The 18,225-nt window shown below is 39.5% G+C and overlaps 1 protein-coding gene and 1 pseudogene across 2 annotated transcripts in view; one reads left to right on the top strand and one right to left on the bottom strand.

Annotated features, from left to right (window-relative positions):
• The window catches only part of CPA6 (carboxypeptidase A6), a 310,860-nt gene that overhangs the window by 226,531 nt on the left and 66,104 nt on the right, over positions 1-18,225 (bottom strand). The window lies entirely within an intron of this gene.
• On the top strand, positions 12,129-13,208 carry LOC144300214 (prostaglandin reductase 1 pseudogene; annotated as a pseudogene).

Below are 18,225 nucleotides of genomic sequence, written 5' to 3'. Positions count from 1 at the left end.
GTCATCAAAATGGGTTTCAAGACTTGGCTCAATCATTTGATAAAATGGTGAAACCTCACCTGTGTAACAGAGCTTTAGGAGGACTGAATGAGAATGGAAATGAAGGCTCTTTGTAACAGTCAAATGGCATACAAAAATGAGGTTCTATTCTGGCCTACAGTCTTTGGGATGTTAAGAATAGTCTTTATGAGTTTGGTGGAGTTCCTTATTGGTCCAGAACAGAAAGCCAGAAACAAATGGATATGTCCCTGTGTCTAGACCTCTGGATCTATTAAAAATATTTCTAAATAATTTGACCTCAAAGACTAACTAAGCTGGAGAAACAGAGGTAATATGATGCCATTTCCTCCCTTCCTCTCAAATATAAAACCATAAAATGAAAAATAGTACCCCATCATCTGTACCTCCCATTTCCTCCACCTCTTACCATTAGACTTCTCTTGCTTAAATATGTGTCTTCAGATTCAGACTCGAAGGAGCAGAAATACTGCCTCACAAGATCACAAATTGCAAATCTGGACTGGGATGAGGAAGATACAGAGAAGGGAAGGATTTGGGGATAGGGAGGTGCCAAAACTGCAGGCCTCTTCTATTTCCCTCCAAACAGAGTAATAAAATAAGTTGAAAAGGCAACTTTTAAAGATACTTAATGATAGGAAGTCACAGTAGTTAAAAAAAAAATCAAGTTCTTCATAACAACAGCCTTGTGATAGTGTTGAAATCAACCATTGCATATCTCCAGAAAATAATTCCATGTTGCTGGAGAATATAACCAGACAATCCTTAAATAGGACAAACAACAAAAAACCAGTCAAAATAAAGAACTCTGCATAGAAATTTTAAAAACATCCTTCCTTCCTTTCTCTAAATGGCGAGATATATCAGGGAAGCTGGTTTTCTAAGTCGACAGCAAAGATAACTGTTCCATTGATCTTCCTTGCTAAGAGTAGGATCTATTCCATATGCGATGTTTTATGTTCACTGGAATCTTCGACAACCAGCTCTAATTCTGGGTAGGCATTCAACAAATATTTGTTGAATCAGTTCCTTAAACCTTGGAGGATCTTAAGCATGTGTGTGTGCATGCATGTGCACGAGGGTCTCCCCCAGTCTGTATGTCTATCTCACTCTGGCTCTGTGCATCTGTTTGGCTCTGTTTCTCTGGCTCGGGTTCCATGGGTGTTGCTCTGGCTCTGTGTATATGTCTCTCCCTGTCTCTGGCTGTGTGTGTGTGTGTGTGTGTGTGTGTGTGTGTGTGTGTCACCCTGACCCCTGTGTGTTTGTGATCGCCCTGACCCCTGCATGTGTGTGTCACCCCGGTCCTCTTTGTGTGTGTTGGGGGGGGGGGGAATGGCCCCTCTGTGTATGTGTATGGGGGGGGGGGGCTTGACCTGTGTGTGTGTGTGTGGTGTGTGTGTGTGTGTGTGTGTGTGTGTGTGTGTGTGAGAGAGACCTTAGCCCCATGTCTCTGTCTCTGGTAGAATAATGGTAATGCTCAGAGTAGCTGAGCAGCTCTTCCATACACCTGCCTGGTTTCCCTCCAGGTCTAATGACTCAGCTGGTCCTGTCGGAGGCTCCAAGGGGACTTCCTACTTGTCTCTCTCCTCAAGCCAATATATTCTCTGTTGTCACTAGTAGGGTCTCTCTGAAATAGAAATCTGATTATGCATTCAGTCAATATTAACTGAATCCCTACCCCCTGCCAGCCACTACCCTAGGTTAAGCTCTCCTTCAGCAACTTTCCATCATGTATGGAATTCTGTGGTAGTTAGCCTCCTCTCCCGCCTTCCTTACCCAACCCACATGCTGGCTTTTCAGCCACACCATAGTCCTTTCTGCCTCATGAGAGTGGTATGCTGACTCATCCCTTCTTGCCTTTGTTCCTTCTGCAATGAAAACTCTCCCCCATCTTGTTCATCTGAAGTATTCCCTTTATCCTGTAATACCCAGCTCTGGGATTTTCTGTAGAGGCTCCTCTGATCTCTTTTTCTAACCCAGACAGAGGGCAGCATTGTACATTGTATGCCATAGTGCTACGATAGCACTTCTAGCACTTGCTTGTGCATTATACAAGTATAATACGTAGGTCATATATACAGCACTGGATTGTAATGCTTTCTTGCCATTCCTGTTTCCCTATTCTGCAGTGTAAGCCCCCGGAGCATCTTGGCATGCCTAGCACCAAACAAGGTATGGAATGCACGCTTGTTAAAAGAAGAGCAACATAGATTTGACTTATGAAACTGGCTTCCCTGTGGATCTGCCTCTTATAACTGCCTCTAAATGTTATTTTTTAAAGGGTCTTCTTCTCTTTTCACTCCACAGCTTTTTCCTAGGCAATCTCAATTAATCCTCTTACTTTGATATATCTATACGTTGATAACTCCCCAAAATTCATCTCTAAAACCATTCTTCCAAGTTTCTGCTCACATATCTGGCTATATAACTAGCTACCTCTCCCTGGATATATTCTAAACATCTCAAACATAGTTTCCAACAATAAAGTTATTTTTTCCTCAAATCCACCACTTCTCCATTTTGTTAAGTGGGTACCCAAAATCCAGACACCCCCATTCCAGAAACCAGGGTCATATCTTTGAAAGTTCCTTCTTCCTCAACCAAACATCCAGTTTATTACCAAACCTAGTGCCTTCTACCTCTAATTCTGACCTTGAATCTTTCTTTCTTCCTTTGACACCAATGTTCTTCCCCTGCTTTCTTTTTGCCTGGTCTACCACTGAACTTTCTAACTGGTCTTTCTGCTACCATGCTGCTCCCACTTCAATCTGTACTACACAATGCAGGCAAGCCAACTTTGGGGAAAAAAGCAAATAGCATCCTGTCTCTCCTTGCTTAAAACTATAATCTTTCCAACCACAAAAAGATAAAATTCTTAAAGTTCTTAGCATTATGCTGCAAAACCCTATGTCAGTGAGCCCCTGCTTTCCTCTCCAGGCTTTTCTTGCATACCCCATTCTTTATACTCCAGACATACAGCCCAGAATTCTCAGTACCAAATGGAAACAGACACATAATAAAATTCAAATTCAGATTATACCAGTTACCAGGGAATGCAGATATTCTCTGATTAAATTATGGCTGCCAGTCATCAAACTATAGAAATTGCTAATTAAGAGACGAAGCAATATGATGTATGTGTAACTGAGCAGTACTTAAGGTGGGAAAGGAATATACCAACCAATTTATTTCAGTTAAAATGAGCTAGAATCATTTAGGATATAGTTTATCTTGGGGAAAATAATGGAATAGATTAAGTTATAATGGCTGTTCTTATAAGTCCTTCTCCCCTGATCCACACTAAACACATATTATCATTTTTTTCTTCATCTCTTTCCAAGAGTCTCCCAGCACTTGAGTATTGAAAATAATCAATACTGTAAATACTAGAGAACTTTAATTCTATATTTTAATAAACTACCAACCGAATTATATTTGGGAAACTGCCCCAAGGCTCTGTTGTATATTTTAACAAAGTATTCAACCGGCTTAACACTTAAGGACTTCACATGACCAAAACTGTCCTATTCATGAATTTCACCATACATGCTTATCATAAATAATGAATGAATCACAGGTCATCAACATGCACAACACACTTCATAATACGTTGCTTTTACTTTTCATTACATTTCTTTTATTGCTTAGAGATTTTCCCTAGTGATAAGCCAAGATGACTTTCAAAAAAATTAATTGGAAAAGATAACAACCTTTAAAATATCATTTCTCTCTACTGTGGAAAAGTCTCACTAAGTCAGTGTTTTTAACAATCCAGGTAGAAAGTAGTTACAGAAAGTTGGTAATTTCAAATCTAGTTCAGGGTCAGCAAAAACAAAGCCCAGCTGGTCTGACTTTATTATTTAGGGAAGCAGTGCAGCATAATTTAATGGCTTTGGATTTTTTATTCAGAAAACCGAAGTTCAAATCACCTGGAAGCATCAATTTGAAAGGATAACTTCTTTGACCCTCTGGATAAAATCATATCTACTAGTAGGGTGGTGAGTTTAAGTGACCTTAACTACCAGCATAGTGTTTGACATATGGCAGGGGTTAAAAATTACAGCTTTAATAAATTGTAATGATGTAAAGCTTTCTACCTTCCCCTAATCTTATTCACAAGGGAAAATGCCATAAGATGCCTTTGGGATTCATATCATTGAGTAATTGCAGTTAATATGGTGATGAATTCCATTGATTTCCCAACGGATGTGGATTTTCTGGAAAAGATGGGTTCGTGATTCACTTGACAGTTTAGTGATTTTGGCATTATTACTATTGCCAACAATATAGATTATATTAGAGTTATATTAGTTATATTATGATATAGTTATATTAGAGTTATTCCAGAATTCTGAGATTATTGTGGGTCTATGTAGCTTCCATTTGTAATTCCACTCTAAAGGGAAAGAGCTTTTTGTATAAGCTATATAATTTCTAACAATTTTGGGAAGCAAACGCTAGTTCATTTTTGTATTTAGTAACTGAAGTGTTTGTTGAATGTGGACTGCACACCATTCTAAGCAAAGAGGAAACAAAAATTATCAAAATTATAAAATCCCCAACATTGTCAAGGAGGCAATACACACATAAGTAAGTAAATCATATAGAAGCACTATAGAGACTAGAAGGCAGGGAAGCTTTATATGTAGTACCAGATGCAGGTCTAATTTTAAATATGGTGACCTTAGAGGATGTAATTGAGAAGGTGGCACTTGCATAAAGACATGAGGGAGGCGAGTGAAAAAGCCACGAGGGCCTTCCAGACAGAGGGAAGGACAAGGGCTGAGATGCAGGAGCATGCCTGGTGACTGAGGAATAATGAAGAGGCAGTGTGGCTGGAGAGGAGTGAGCAAGAGGAAGAACAGGGGGAGGTATCAGAGGCAGGGCTCTGAAGGCATTAGGTCTCTGATTTTTTAATGCAAGGGAGAAGAGAAGTCACCAGATGCCTTTAAGTGAAGAAATGGTGTGATCTGAGTTGATTAAAGGAATTTGTTTATACTTTTCATGCAACACATAATCTCTTGCTCCTACAGTTTCTGTAGCCCACCTTGAGGGCCGGTCCCACAGTTGATCCCCTCAAAACTTAATCATCCAATGAGCTCTTTGGGTCCTATGCAAAATTTGGATCACTATAACCCATCCCAGCATGGAGACTGTTCTATTATAGTCCAAGAGAGGCTAGGGTAAAAGCTAGGAGAGTCAGTCACATGGCACATGGAATACACTCTAGAAATGTCTAAGACATGGAAAATCATAAAAAGCAAGCAAGGGTTGAGAGAATAAACATGAAATACCCATATAGCCCCCTTTCCACAGCCCCTAACAACTACCGTTTTACTTTCTATGAATCTGACTTCTTTAGGAATCTGATTTAAATGGGATTTTTCTTTTTGTGTTTATTTCAGTTTGTAAAAGGTCTTCAGATTTCATCTAGTTTGTAACATGTGTCAGAAATTCATTTTTAAAAGGCTGAATAATCATATATTGTATGGGTATACTTAAGATATTTTAAAGCCTACTCCTTCAGCCCAACATCACCCCCTTGGATATTCTTTCATCCATTCAGGTCACCACAGACTCCTCAGACAATGAATTTGGGGAGGGCCTTGGAGGAGGCAGGAAGCCCAAAGTGGAGGAAAAAAGGGATACTGAGATAAAGGAATCCAGGATGACTGGCACTGTATAGAAGTTTAGAGTTAGAGAGTGGCATGGCTTCAATTTCTTCTTGGAGCACATGCAGGTAATCTACAAAGAAGTCATGAAGTGAACTGAAACCCACAACATCCTAGGGCAGTCTATCCCAGTTCTGTCTCCATTTCAGGTACCAGCACTAATTTTTGAGTTTTGTGGAAGTTAATAACTTGTGATATAGCTCTCAGAGAGAGAGAAAGAGAGAGAGAGAGAGATCCCAGATCATATAGCTATTTCTAAGGGAAAGAATATTACTCTTGAACCTAATGATTCATTGCTTATTGTTTTTACGATAAAACTTACTATAATGTACACGTGAAGGGGATAAAATGCTATGCGAATAAGCACCTTCAAAAGTTATTTGGCATCAGTAATATAGAGGTACATCTCTCCTCTCCCCTATCAATCCTCAGAAAAAAAATTTCTTGAGAATCTCAACTAGAGCAGAGTTACTATGGTGAGAGGAAGCAGAAGAATAATGGGAGGAAAAAGGACGAACTTGTTTGGAAGACTCCTCTGAGAGATGGGCTTATGAGGCTGATGGCCACTGTTGGTGACAGAACCTGTCCCCTATTACCTCTCCAGAAGAAGCTGCATGTTCCTACTACCTGTCCTTTCGATGAAGAATTCTCTATTCAGAACCTGAAAAATAAAAACTAAATGTATATTCTGTACTACTCCAGAGGAAAAAAAAAAAGCTCTGAATTTCAAGGCAAATATAAAGCAGAGGTGAAGTAATAATTGCAAACTAGTGAAGATAACTTTTTAGTTACAACATGTAGGTGTAGTAGATTTGGTTACACCTGCATAACTCCTTTAGCCTGTAATTAGCCAGTTAGAAGAGTCTTCCAATGAGACTTTTTGAAGTGCCTGATACAGCAGGTATAGTTTTTATGAATGATTTTGAAAGTCTCCACATAATGTCTCAGGTTATTAAGCAATGTATTTGTTAATCCTCACTATCTAGGTGGAAACACGGATTATAGAAAGTAAGTAACGAGTACTCCTTTGAAAATAAGGTAGCTAGAGGAGAACACAGGCAACACCTTTTTTGAACTTGGCCGCAGCAACTTCTTGCAAGATACATCTATGAAGGCAAGGGAAACAAAAGCAAAAATGAATTATTGGGACTTCATCAAGATAAGAAGCTTCTGCACAGCAAAAGAAACAGTCAACAAAACTCAAAGACAACCTACAGAATGGGAGAAGATATTTGCAAATGACGTATCAGATAAAGGGCTAGTATCCAAGATCTATAAAGAAGTTATTAAACAGCAAAGAAACAAACCATCCAATCATGAAATGGGCAAAAGACAAACAGAAACTTCACAGAGGAAGACAGACATGGCCAACAAGCACATGAGAAAATGCTCTGCATCACTTGCCATCAGGGAAATACAAATCAAAACCACAATGAGATCCCACCTCACACCAGTGAGAATGGGGAAAATTAACAAGACAGGAAACCACAAATGTTGGAGAGGATGTGGAGAAAGGGGAACCCTCTTGCACTGTTGGTGGGAATGTGAACTGGTGCAGCCACTCTGGAAAACTGTGTGGAGGTTCCTCAAAGAGGTAAAAATAGATCTGCCCTACAACCCAGCAATTGCACTGCTGGAGATTTACCCCAAAGATACAGATGCAGTAAAATGCCGGGACACCTGCACCCCGATGTTTATAGCAGCAATGTCCACAATAGCCAAACTGTGAAAGGAACCTCAGTGTCCATCGAAAGATGAATGGATAAAGAAGCTGTGGTCTATGTATACAATGGAATATTCCTCAGCCATTAGAAATGACAAATACCCACCATTTGCTTTGACGTGGATGGACCTGGAGGGTATTATGCTGAGTGAAGTAAGTCAATCGGAGAAGGACAAACATTATATGGTCTCATTCATTTGGGGAATATAAATAATAGTGAAAGGGAATAAAGGGTAAAGGAAAGAAAATGAGTGAAAATATCAGAGAGGGTGACAAAACATGAGAGACCTCTAACTCTGGGAAATGTATCCTGCCACGCTACCGAATTGCTGTATGAGTTCTAGCAATCTTGGGGTGGAGACTTTTGGGTTTTCTATGTAGAGTATCATGTCATCGGCGAAGAGGGAGAGTTTGACTTCTTCTTTGCCAATTTGAATGTCTTTTTGTTGTCTGATTGCTGAGGCTAGGACTTCCAGTACTATGTTGAATAGCAGTGGTGAGAGTGGACATCCCTGTCTTGTTCCTGATTTTAGGGGAAAGGCTCCCAGTGCTTCCCCATTGAGAATGATATTTGCTGTGGGCTTTTCATAGATGGCTTTTAAGATGTCGAGGAATGTTCCCTCTATCCCTACACTCTGAAGAGTTTTGATCAGGAATGGATGCTGTATTTTGTCAAATGCTTTCTCTGCATCTAATGAGAGGATCATATGGTTCTTGGTTTTTCTCTTGCTGATATGATGAATCACATTGATTGTTTTACGGGTGTTGAACCAGCCTTGTGTCCCAGGGATAAATCCTACTTGGTCATGGTGAATAATTTTCTTAATGTACTATTGGATCCTATTGGCTAGTATCTTGTTGAGAATTTTTGCATCCATGTTCATCAGGGATATTGGTCTGTAATTCTCCTTTTTGGTGGGGTCTTTGGTTTTGGAATTAAGGTGATGCTGGCCTCATAGAACGAATTTGGAAGTACTCCATCTCTTTCTATCTTTCCAAACAGCTTTAGGAGAATAAGTATGGTTTCTTCTTTAAGTGATAAAATTCCCCTGGGAAGCCATCTGGCCCTGGACTCTTGTGTCTTGGGAGGTTTTTGATGACTGCTTCAATTTCCTCCCTGGTTATTGGCCTGTTAAGGTTTTCTATTTCTTCCTGTTCCAGTTTTGGTAGTTTGTGGCTTTCCAGGAATGCGTCCATTTCTTCTAGATTGCCTAATTTATTGGCGTATAGCTGTTCATAATAGGTTTTTAAAATCGTTTGTATTTCCTTGGTGTTGGTAGTGATCTCTCCTTTCTCATTCATGATTTTATTAATTTGAGTCTTCTCTCTCTTCTTTTTAATAAGGCTGGCTAATGGTTTATCTATCTTATTAATTCTTTCAAAGAACCAACTCCTGGTTCTGTTGATCTGTTCCACAGTTCTTCTGGTCTCGATTTCGTTGAGTTCTGCTCGAATCTTTATTAACTCCCTTCTTCTCTTGGGTGTAGGATCTATTTGCTGTTTTTTCTCTAGCTCCTTTATGTGTAAGGTTAGCTTTTGTATTTGAGTTCTTTCCAGTTTTTGAATGGATGCTTGTATTGCGATGTATTTCCCCCTTAGGACTGCTTTTGCTGCATCCCAAAGATTTTGAACGGTTGTATCTTCATTCTCATTAGTTTCCATGAATCTTTTTAATTCTTCCTTAATTTCCTGGTTGACCCTTTCATCTTTTAGTAGGATGGTCCTTAACCTCCACGTGTTTGAGGTCCTTCCAAACTTCTTGTTGTGATTTAGTTCTAATTTCAAGGCATTATGGTCTGAGAATATGCAGGGGACGATCCCAATCTTTTGGTATCGGTTCAGACCCGATTTGTGACCCAATATGTGGTCTATTCTGGAGAAAGTTCCATGTGCACTTGAGAAGAATGTGTATTCAGTTGAGTCTGGATGTAAAGTTCTGTAGATATCTGTGAAATCCATCTGGTCCAGTGTATCATTTAAAGCTCTCGTTTCTTTGGAGATGTTGTGCTTAGAAGACCTATCGAGTATAGAAAGAGCTAGATTGAAGTCACCAAGTATAAGTGTATTATTATCTAAGTATTTCTTCACTTTGGTTAATAATTGATTTATATATTTGGCAGCTCCCACATTTGGGGCATATATATTGAGGATTGTTAAGTCCTCTTGTTGAATAGATCCTTTAAGTATGATATAGTGTCCCTCTTCATCTCTCACTACAGTCTTCGGGGTAAATTTTAGTTTATCTGCTATAAGGATGGCTACCCCTGCTTTCTTTTGAGGACCATTCGAATGGTAAATGGTTCTCCAACCTTTTATTTTCAGGCTGTAGGTGTCCTTCTGTCTAAAATGAGTCTCTTGTAGACAGCAAATAGATGGGTCCTGCTTTTTTATCCAGTCTGAAACCCTGCGCCTTTTGATGGGGTCATTAAGCCCGTTCACGTTCAGAGTTACTCTTGAGAGATATGAGTTTAGTGTCATCATGATATCTATTCAGTCCTTGTTTTTGCGGACTGTTCCACTGAACTTCTTCTTAAAGGGGAATTTTAAGAGTCCCCCTTAAAATTTCTTGCAGAGCTGGTTTGGAGGTCACATATTCTTTCAGTTGCTGCCTGTCTTGGAAGCTCTTTATCTCTCCTTCCATTTTGAATGAGAGCCTTGCTGGATAAAGTATTCTTGGTTGCATGTTCTTCTCATTTAGGACCCTGAATATATCCTGCCAGCCCTTTCTGGCCTGCCAGGTCTCTGTGGAGAGGTCTGCTGTTACCCTAATACTCCTCCCCATATAAGTCAGGGATTTCTTGTCTCTTGCTGCTTTAAGGATCTTCTCCTTATCTTTGGAATTTGCAAGCTTCACTATTAAATGTCGAGGTGTTGAACGGTTTTTATTGATTTTAGGGGGGGATCTCTCTATTTCCTGGATCTGAATGCCTGTTTCCCTTCCCAGATTAGGAAAGTTTTCAGCTAGAATTTGTTCAAATACATATTCTGGCCCTCTGTCCCTTTCGGCACCCTCGGGAACACCAATTAAACGTAGGTTTTTCTTCCTCAGGCTGTCGTTTATTTCCCTTAATCTATCTTCATGGTCTTTTAATTGTTTGTCTCTTTTTTCCTCAGTTTCCCTCTTTGCTATCAACTTGTCTTCTATGTCACTCACTCGTTCTTCTACCTCGCTAACCCTTGTCGTTAGAACAAGGGGTAGTGGAAAGGGAGGTGGGCGGGGGGGTTGGAGTGGCTGGGTGATGGGCACTGAGGGGGGCACTTGGTGGGATGAGCACTGGGTGTTATGCTAGATATTGGCAAATTGAACTCCAATAAAAAAATAAAAAATATTTAAAAAATTAAAAAAGAAAGAAAAGAAGGTAGCAGGACAGGGCCTTTACGGGAAAGATACTGGGAAATGCTATAAAATTTTTTTTAAAGATTTTATTTATTCATGAGAGAGAGAGAGAGAGAGATGGGGCAGAGACACAGGCAGAGGGACAAGCAGGCTCTATGCAGGGAGTCTGATGTGGGACTCGATCCCAGGACTCTAGGATCATACCCTGGGCCAAAGGCAGGCACTAAACCATTGAGCCACCCAGGGATCCCAAAATGCTATAAAATTTAAGGAAATGTTTTGGCAGCCAAGTCTTGGATAGAGGTACTCTGATTCCTGTTCTTATTCCAAAAGCTCATAGACTATGATTGTCCTACAATTGTTGGGCTTCTAAGTTCAGATGTTCTCAGTTCATATGACCAGCAGACACCAACTCCAATTCCACATTCCAAAGTGAGAGAATCTGATTCAATGGTTTTGGATGAGGGGTCAATCCAGACCTATCCCTAACACTGTGGGTGGGACCTGAGTTAAAAAGTGTAAATAGAAACCCTCCAGGAAACAGACTCTTAACTGTAGAGAACAAATGGATGGTTACCAGAGGGGAGGTGAATGGGAAGATGGGTAACACAGGTGATGAGGATTAGGGAATGCACTTGCCGTGATAAACACTGGGCACCGTATGTAAATGTTGTATTGCTATATTGTATACCTGAAATTAATATTAAATCATATGTTAACTAAGTGGAATTTAGGTAAAAAAGAAAAGCAATGTGTAAATGTTAAAAGTTACAAATCAAGGTAATAAAGATGAAATGTTCTATCCTCTTATCTTGACAGGCATACCTTCCAAATAGCCTGGAAGTCCAGGTTAAAATTTAGAATTCTTGGATCCCATAGGAGTACTGAACCCAAGCGTAGCAGCAGAGAGAGTCGGCCCATTTGCTACTTTCTACCCCTAGGCTTTTGGATACCCTAGTCTGTATCCATGCTCCAAATCTAGCCGAAACACATACCTGCTCACTCATAACAACTGGAGCTATGGATGCAAGGCTCATGAGGGTCCTAGAAGTGGGCTTGAGGCTGTTCAGGGATGGATTCCTGGGCCCTGGATTCCCACACAAAGGATGGGCATACTTTGAGTAGGATGGAGGTACAGGAGGAGGAGGAGGAACCAAGCATGATGCCCAGCACACAGATCCCTGTTACCCAGGTAGTAGATTGTATTATTAGCTGTATTACCAGGAAAAAAAGATCATTCTGGTTCTGTTAGCATAATTACAGCTCATCCTATTATAGGACTAGTTAAGTGCCTTAAAGAATAGAAAAGGGCACAACCCCAACCTCCTCCTCTGTCTCAGTAGTGGAACCTGCAGACTCTCGAACTTCAGGATGAGTCATGCTAAGATGAACTCTGAAAAAACACTTTGAAGGCAGCCCCACTCATAGTAACTTTGAGTTAAAGACAGTTGAACTCCCATCCTTAAAAAATGGAGAGGTCCTGCTGAAGCTTTGTTCCTTACTGTGGATCCTTACGTGAGAGTGGCGGCCAAAAGACTGAAGGAGGGTGGGATATGATGATGGGGCAACAAGTGGCCAGAGTTCTGGAAAGTAAAATCTCAGCCTTCCCAGCAGGAACTGTGGTAGTGGCTTCTTCAGGCTGGACATCGAATTCTATTTCTGATGGGAAAGATTTGGAAAAGCTGCCTGCAGAGTGGCCAAACACAGTACCAGTGTCTTTGGCTCTGGGAACAATTGGCATGAAAGGACTAACAGCCTACTTTGGCCTCCCTGACATCTGTGGTGTGAAGGGTGGAGAAACAGTGATGGTTAATGCAGCAGCAGGGGCAGTGGGTTCTGTGGTGGGACAGATTGCTAAGCTCAAGGACTGCAAAGTAGTTGGAGCAGCAGGGTCTGACGAAAAGCTTGCCTACCTTAAAAAACTTGGATAGGATGTTGACTTTAACTACAAAAACCATAGAGTCTTCAGAAGAAACTTTGAAAAAAGCCTCTCCTGATGGTTATGATTGTTACTTTGATAATGTAGGTGGAGAGTTTTCAAACATTGTTATTCCCCAGATGAGGAAATTTGGAAGAATTGCTGTTTGTGGCACCATCCCGACACATAATAGTATTTGCCCACTTCCCCCAGGCCCACCCCCAGAGAATATTATCAGCAGCTCCGCACAGAAGGGTTCATCGTTTATCGCTGGCAAGGAGAGGTCTGCCAGAACGCTCTGAAAGACTTGCTGACATGGGTCATAGAGGGTAAAATCCAGTACCATGAATACATCATTGAAGGATTTGAAAACATGCCAGCTGCATTTATGGGAATGCTGAAAGGAGATAATTTGGGAAAAACAATAGTGAAAGCACGAAAAAAATGATACATGGAATCTAGAAATCATTTGGATGATGACTCAATTTCTTTTTAACCATTTAATAAAAAAATGTATACTACCTTAAAAAAAATAGAAAAGGAATTTCATACTCAAACACTTACTTTACTGCACACTAAATCAAAAGAGAAAAATTTCCTACGTACTACCTCAGAAAGGGGAAAACAGGAAATGGTCACAGTAACACAATAAATCATAAGCAATTTATCTTCTTACTTCTGAAGTTAAAACTGCTTATTCTCCACCCCTCCCCCCCAAAAAAAGATCAGCAAAGGTTTCATTTCTATAGGTCAAATAGACTATTGGTGCCAATCTTGGGGCTTTGTTCTACAAGATTTCTATTACTTCTCTTAGGAAAAAAATAAAATATCACAACATCTGAAAATAGTTCAGATTAAAACTGTGCTAAGCTTTTTTTTTATTTCATTATTTTCCTCTCCTGGGTTCCCTAAAAGGCATATCTCTGTGCAACTAAGATCTTCAGAACCCTGCATGAGTGATTCTCTACATGAAGTTGTAATTTCCTATTTTCTGACCTCAATTTCCACTGCTGAAATTGAATGGTGTGACAGTAACAGAAAAAAAATGACAGAAGAACATATCACTCAAGGAACAGTGTGAACATCTCTGAACATAAAAACAGAAATGTAAAGTACAGTTTGTACACAACTATTTTGAAGGGTATTTTTAAAATATAGATGATCCATTCAGATTAGGCAATGAGAAACTACAGGTGTATGTGACTAAACAACCAAGTCCAAATTCATTGAAATTTTCCTTCATCTGGTCTTGCTTGTTTCTAGCTTCCTGTATACACAACATTATTCTTTCTATGGTTCTGGTTTTATGGTACCATTCCTCTTGCCCTAGAGCTTCCAATGGGCCCCATTTTGTGACAGCAATGATTCAAAGGTACAGGAAATATAGTTTGAGTAGGAGTTTCAGAATCAAAAAACTTTAGTCTGAGTTCCAGTTCTGTCACTGATACATTGTGGATTCTAGAGAAGTTAACCCTTCTAGTCTCGTTTCCTCATCTGTAAAATGGGGATACAATAGTGCTTATCTCATTGGATTGTGATAAAGATAGTTGAATTAATACAGATTAACTCTTATGGCAGTGCTTGGCAAGTATTAAATCTATAGGTGATGCTTAACATCACTTAGCAGGGAAATGCAAATCAAAACCACAGTGAGATATCATCTTACACCCGTTAGGATGGCTAAAATAAAAAAAAAAAAAAAAGAAATAACAAGTATTTGGATGTAGAATAAAAAGGAAGGCTTGTAAACTGCTGTGAGAGTTTAAATTGGTGCAGCCACTGTGGAAAACAGTATGGAATTTTCTCAAAAAATTAAAAAACAAAATACCATATGATCCAAAAATTCCACTATTGGCTATTTACCCAAAGAAAACACAAATTTGAAAAGATATGTGCAACCCTATGTTTATTGCAGATTAACTTACAAAAGCCAAGATATGGAAGCAACCAAAAACCTATAGAGAACTTTTGGTTGCCAGAGAGGAGAGGGGTAGGCGAAATGGGTGAAGGGGAGTGGGAGATACAAGCTTCCTGACATGCATGAGGAATATAGTCAATGATACTTTAATGGTCTTGTCTGGTAACAGATGGTAGCTACAATCATGGGGGGGGCATAGCATAAGGTATAAACTTGTTGAATCCCTATGTTGTATACCTAAAACTAATGTAACATTGTGTCAACTTTACTTAAAAATGTATATGAATAAAATTTTATTAAAAATTATATATATATATATAACATATATCCCTTCCATAGGAAGTTAAAAATATACTTATCCTCTTAGGGTTTGTCCTTATCCTCAAAGGGGTTCCTCTATTGAGGTTCTCAGTCTTATAACTTGCATTTCGGAGCTTCTGAACAACTTAGAGTTTTGTGAACATGCTGTACTATTCTTTCTGTGTAGGATGGCTGACTTGTACTTTTCCTTAAAGAACCAAACTGAGATATGACCACTTCAAGAGTCTCCCTTCCCCAGACACAAGACACTGCTACTTCTATCCTTACTTCTCTGCTATACTTCCCCAGTGTAGAAAATATAAGACTTTTCATTGTAAGGAGAGTCATAGAAATGGGCAGATTTTTTAGCAACTTCTTCAAAGTAGGATGTTACTCATTTCCTCAGGAAAACCACGGAGACCTCAGGTACTGGTGAGACAAGGCTAGAGAATCATTCTTTCCAGTGGAGGGCCCTGATGTCAGTTAGTGAAGCTGGGCAGAAGGGAGACCAGGTCTGAGAACTCAGAGCCCTGGCAGCTGAACAGAAAGTCTTCCTTGGCTCCTCCTTGTTATTGAGGATGGGAAGAAGCAAGCATATAGTTAGTGGCCCAATGAGAGGTAGATCTTAGAGGGTTTCTTAGAGAAAGTTTTTTTTTTTTTTTTTTTTTTTTAAACTCTGAACCCAGAGTAGCAGCATAGTGAGGCACCTGGTGCTACAGGGCTCTTTATGCAGCACTGACTGGGGACAGGGACTGCATGGGGGTATGACTGTGACTCAGATTTGTTACATAGTGGCCCTAGGTAAAGACCACACGCTTGCTGTCTGGGAAGCAAGTGTTGCTGAGTGGTTGAAACACCTGATTGTTTTGGAGTCTTCCAAACATTTGGTTGGGGCCTTGGGCCTGAGAAATATTAGTTTTTGTTCTTTTCAGAATAGCAGAGCCTCATCAAACACATGCTATACACAGTATTGTAAATTATAGAGCTTATAAGTCTATATTTCCTTTACTTTTAGACTGTGGGGTCTTTGAACATAGGTATGTGGTTATTACTGTCACCAGTGCCAAGACAAGCATGGCCTATAGAAGATTTTCAGTGAATGTATAGTTATTTGGAATTTAAAAACCCATCTGGCACCTAAACAGGCTCTTGATTCATGTAATTTTCCTATACAAGGGCTATTCCATAATGATTCAGTCTAGTAATTACCTTCTTACTACTAAAGATTTACCTCAAGAAAATCCTATTTTGAAAAATTTGGTCTACTAGACTATAATTATTAGTGATTGGCTTCCTGTTTTTGTTGGGCATAATTCATGGCAAACTTTCTTATCAGCCTGTGACAGCCATTTACCATGAGATAATTATGATATATCATGAACTAATCAATCATCATACTTAATAGCCAAAAGAATTTGAAATTTTAGTTCATATAATTTCTGATGAGGCATTTTAAAACATTGAAACTTAATGGATTTCCATTTCTGCTTTGATGACCCCCGATAAAGAAACCATTGGTTCAGTGTGCCAAGGAAAGTTTGATGGTGCCTAATATTTCAGATCAAGAGTGAGGGCTTCATGTTCAGTGATGTCACAGGTGGCTTGGTGACTGGGTTTTCAATTCTTAGATCAGTAAAGGAACTTAGAGCCCACCCTTCAGCCCCTAAGTCAGCTCAAAACAGAGCACATAGGCCAGCATCACAAAACTATTATCAGAGATGGAACCAGGACCCAGGTGTCTTAACTCCAAGCCTATGGGAATAAGGCCACATCACCAAAATCTCTTTTCCAATTTCCCCACAAAAAGTTATAAAGGAATTTTAAAGCATTGTATGGCTTTATGAGACTTTAGGTCCACTTTCACATTTCCTCTCATTTTACAGACTTAAAAAGGGAGGCTCAGCAAGAGGTGACTCATCTGAAGGGGAATCTCAGAGTTAGAAGCTGGGATTATATTTCTAGTCCCAACTCTAATTTCTTTTGCTATGAGAATCTGAAATCTGTTCAAACCCAACTGAAGACAAGATATACTTCAGCTTTAAGTGATGTGACAAGCTTAGAATGATATTCATTGCTGTATTCCCAGCCCCCTATGGCTAAGGGGGCTGCTCACTCTAGGAGAGCTCTGTAGGTGTTAGGTACTAGCAATAGAAAGATGGACAAGGGGGCGCCTGGGTGGCTCAGTTGGTTAAGCATCCCAGTCTTAATTTCAGCTCAGGTCATGATCTCAGGGTAGTGAGTTCAAGTTCTACCTCAGGCTACTGTGCTGGGCATGGAACCTGCTTGAGATTCTCTCTCCTCCTCCCTCTGCCCTTTCCTCTCCCCATTTGCACTCCTTAAGAAAAAAGAAAAGACGGACAAGGATGGTCCAGCCTTCCAGGCTGCTGGGAGGACGTGAGCTTCTCAAGTAAGAGCATGTGCAGTCAACGGCCATTGCTGTGGCCAAAAATCAAAAGTTGGTCATTAAATGGTATTGACATGGTGTGGTTCTATGCACACAGAAGGTTCTCTAACATTTAGGTTAAGCTGTCACTGGCCTCACACACGCAGGTTTTTGTTTTTGTTTTTGTTTTTGTTTTTTTTTTTACCATATTCACATATTAAAATCATTCTCTTTGAGGACTTCTTACAGAAGACTATATGTGCAGATGCATTATTAATATCAGTAACCCAGTTTAAAAGGTTTTGTTCGACATGTTTTTCTCCTGCAATTATAAAGTTTAAGTTTATTTTATGGCTTTTTTTTGGCAATATACTAGTCAAATATATTTTGTCAAAGTATTCTCAATAGCTTCTAATGAATTAACCTGTATTTTCTGTATTTATGTCATCAACAGTTCATGTAATCAAAGCTATAAAAGTATATTCACACCCAATAAAGTCTTCAACTTCAGTTTCTCATTCATTTTGTGTTTTAGTTACACATGCAGGCAATTCTCTACTGCTTCAATATGAAAGAACTGCTCTATTTCAACAAATTAACTTCTCTAAAATTATGATAGTTAGGATTTTACAAATGCAGAGCTAGCTCTTTTTTCAAATTAGAGTATCTGCTCTCCAGTTACTTATTTCAAAATTAATAGAGCTCAGAGATATATAGCATATCCCACAGAAAATATGCTCTACTAGGAAAAATGGATGCCTGTTGGAAGGTATGCTTTCAAATTGTTTCAGACATTCATCTGGAGATTTATGATAACAAAATCCCCTGATATGCACTCAAAAATATTTCTTAATGTCTAGTAGGCACCCAGCATTGAACTATATATTAAGCGTGTAACAATGAAGCACATAATTAAGAGGAAACTCACATGCAAATTTACAATTACAATATGTTTG

The sequence above is a fragment of the Canis aureus genome, chromosome 28, assembly GCF_053574225.1.
Source record: "Canis aureus isolate CA01 chromosome 28, VMU_Caureus_v.1.0, whole genome shotgun sequence".
In the NCBI taxonomy this organism is placed as follows: Eukaryota; Metazoa; Chordata; class Mammalia; order Carnivora; family Canidae; genus Canis; species Canis aureus.
Note: the sequence above shows the minus strand (reverse complement) of the source record. Positions and strands in the feature narration are given on the sequence as shown.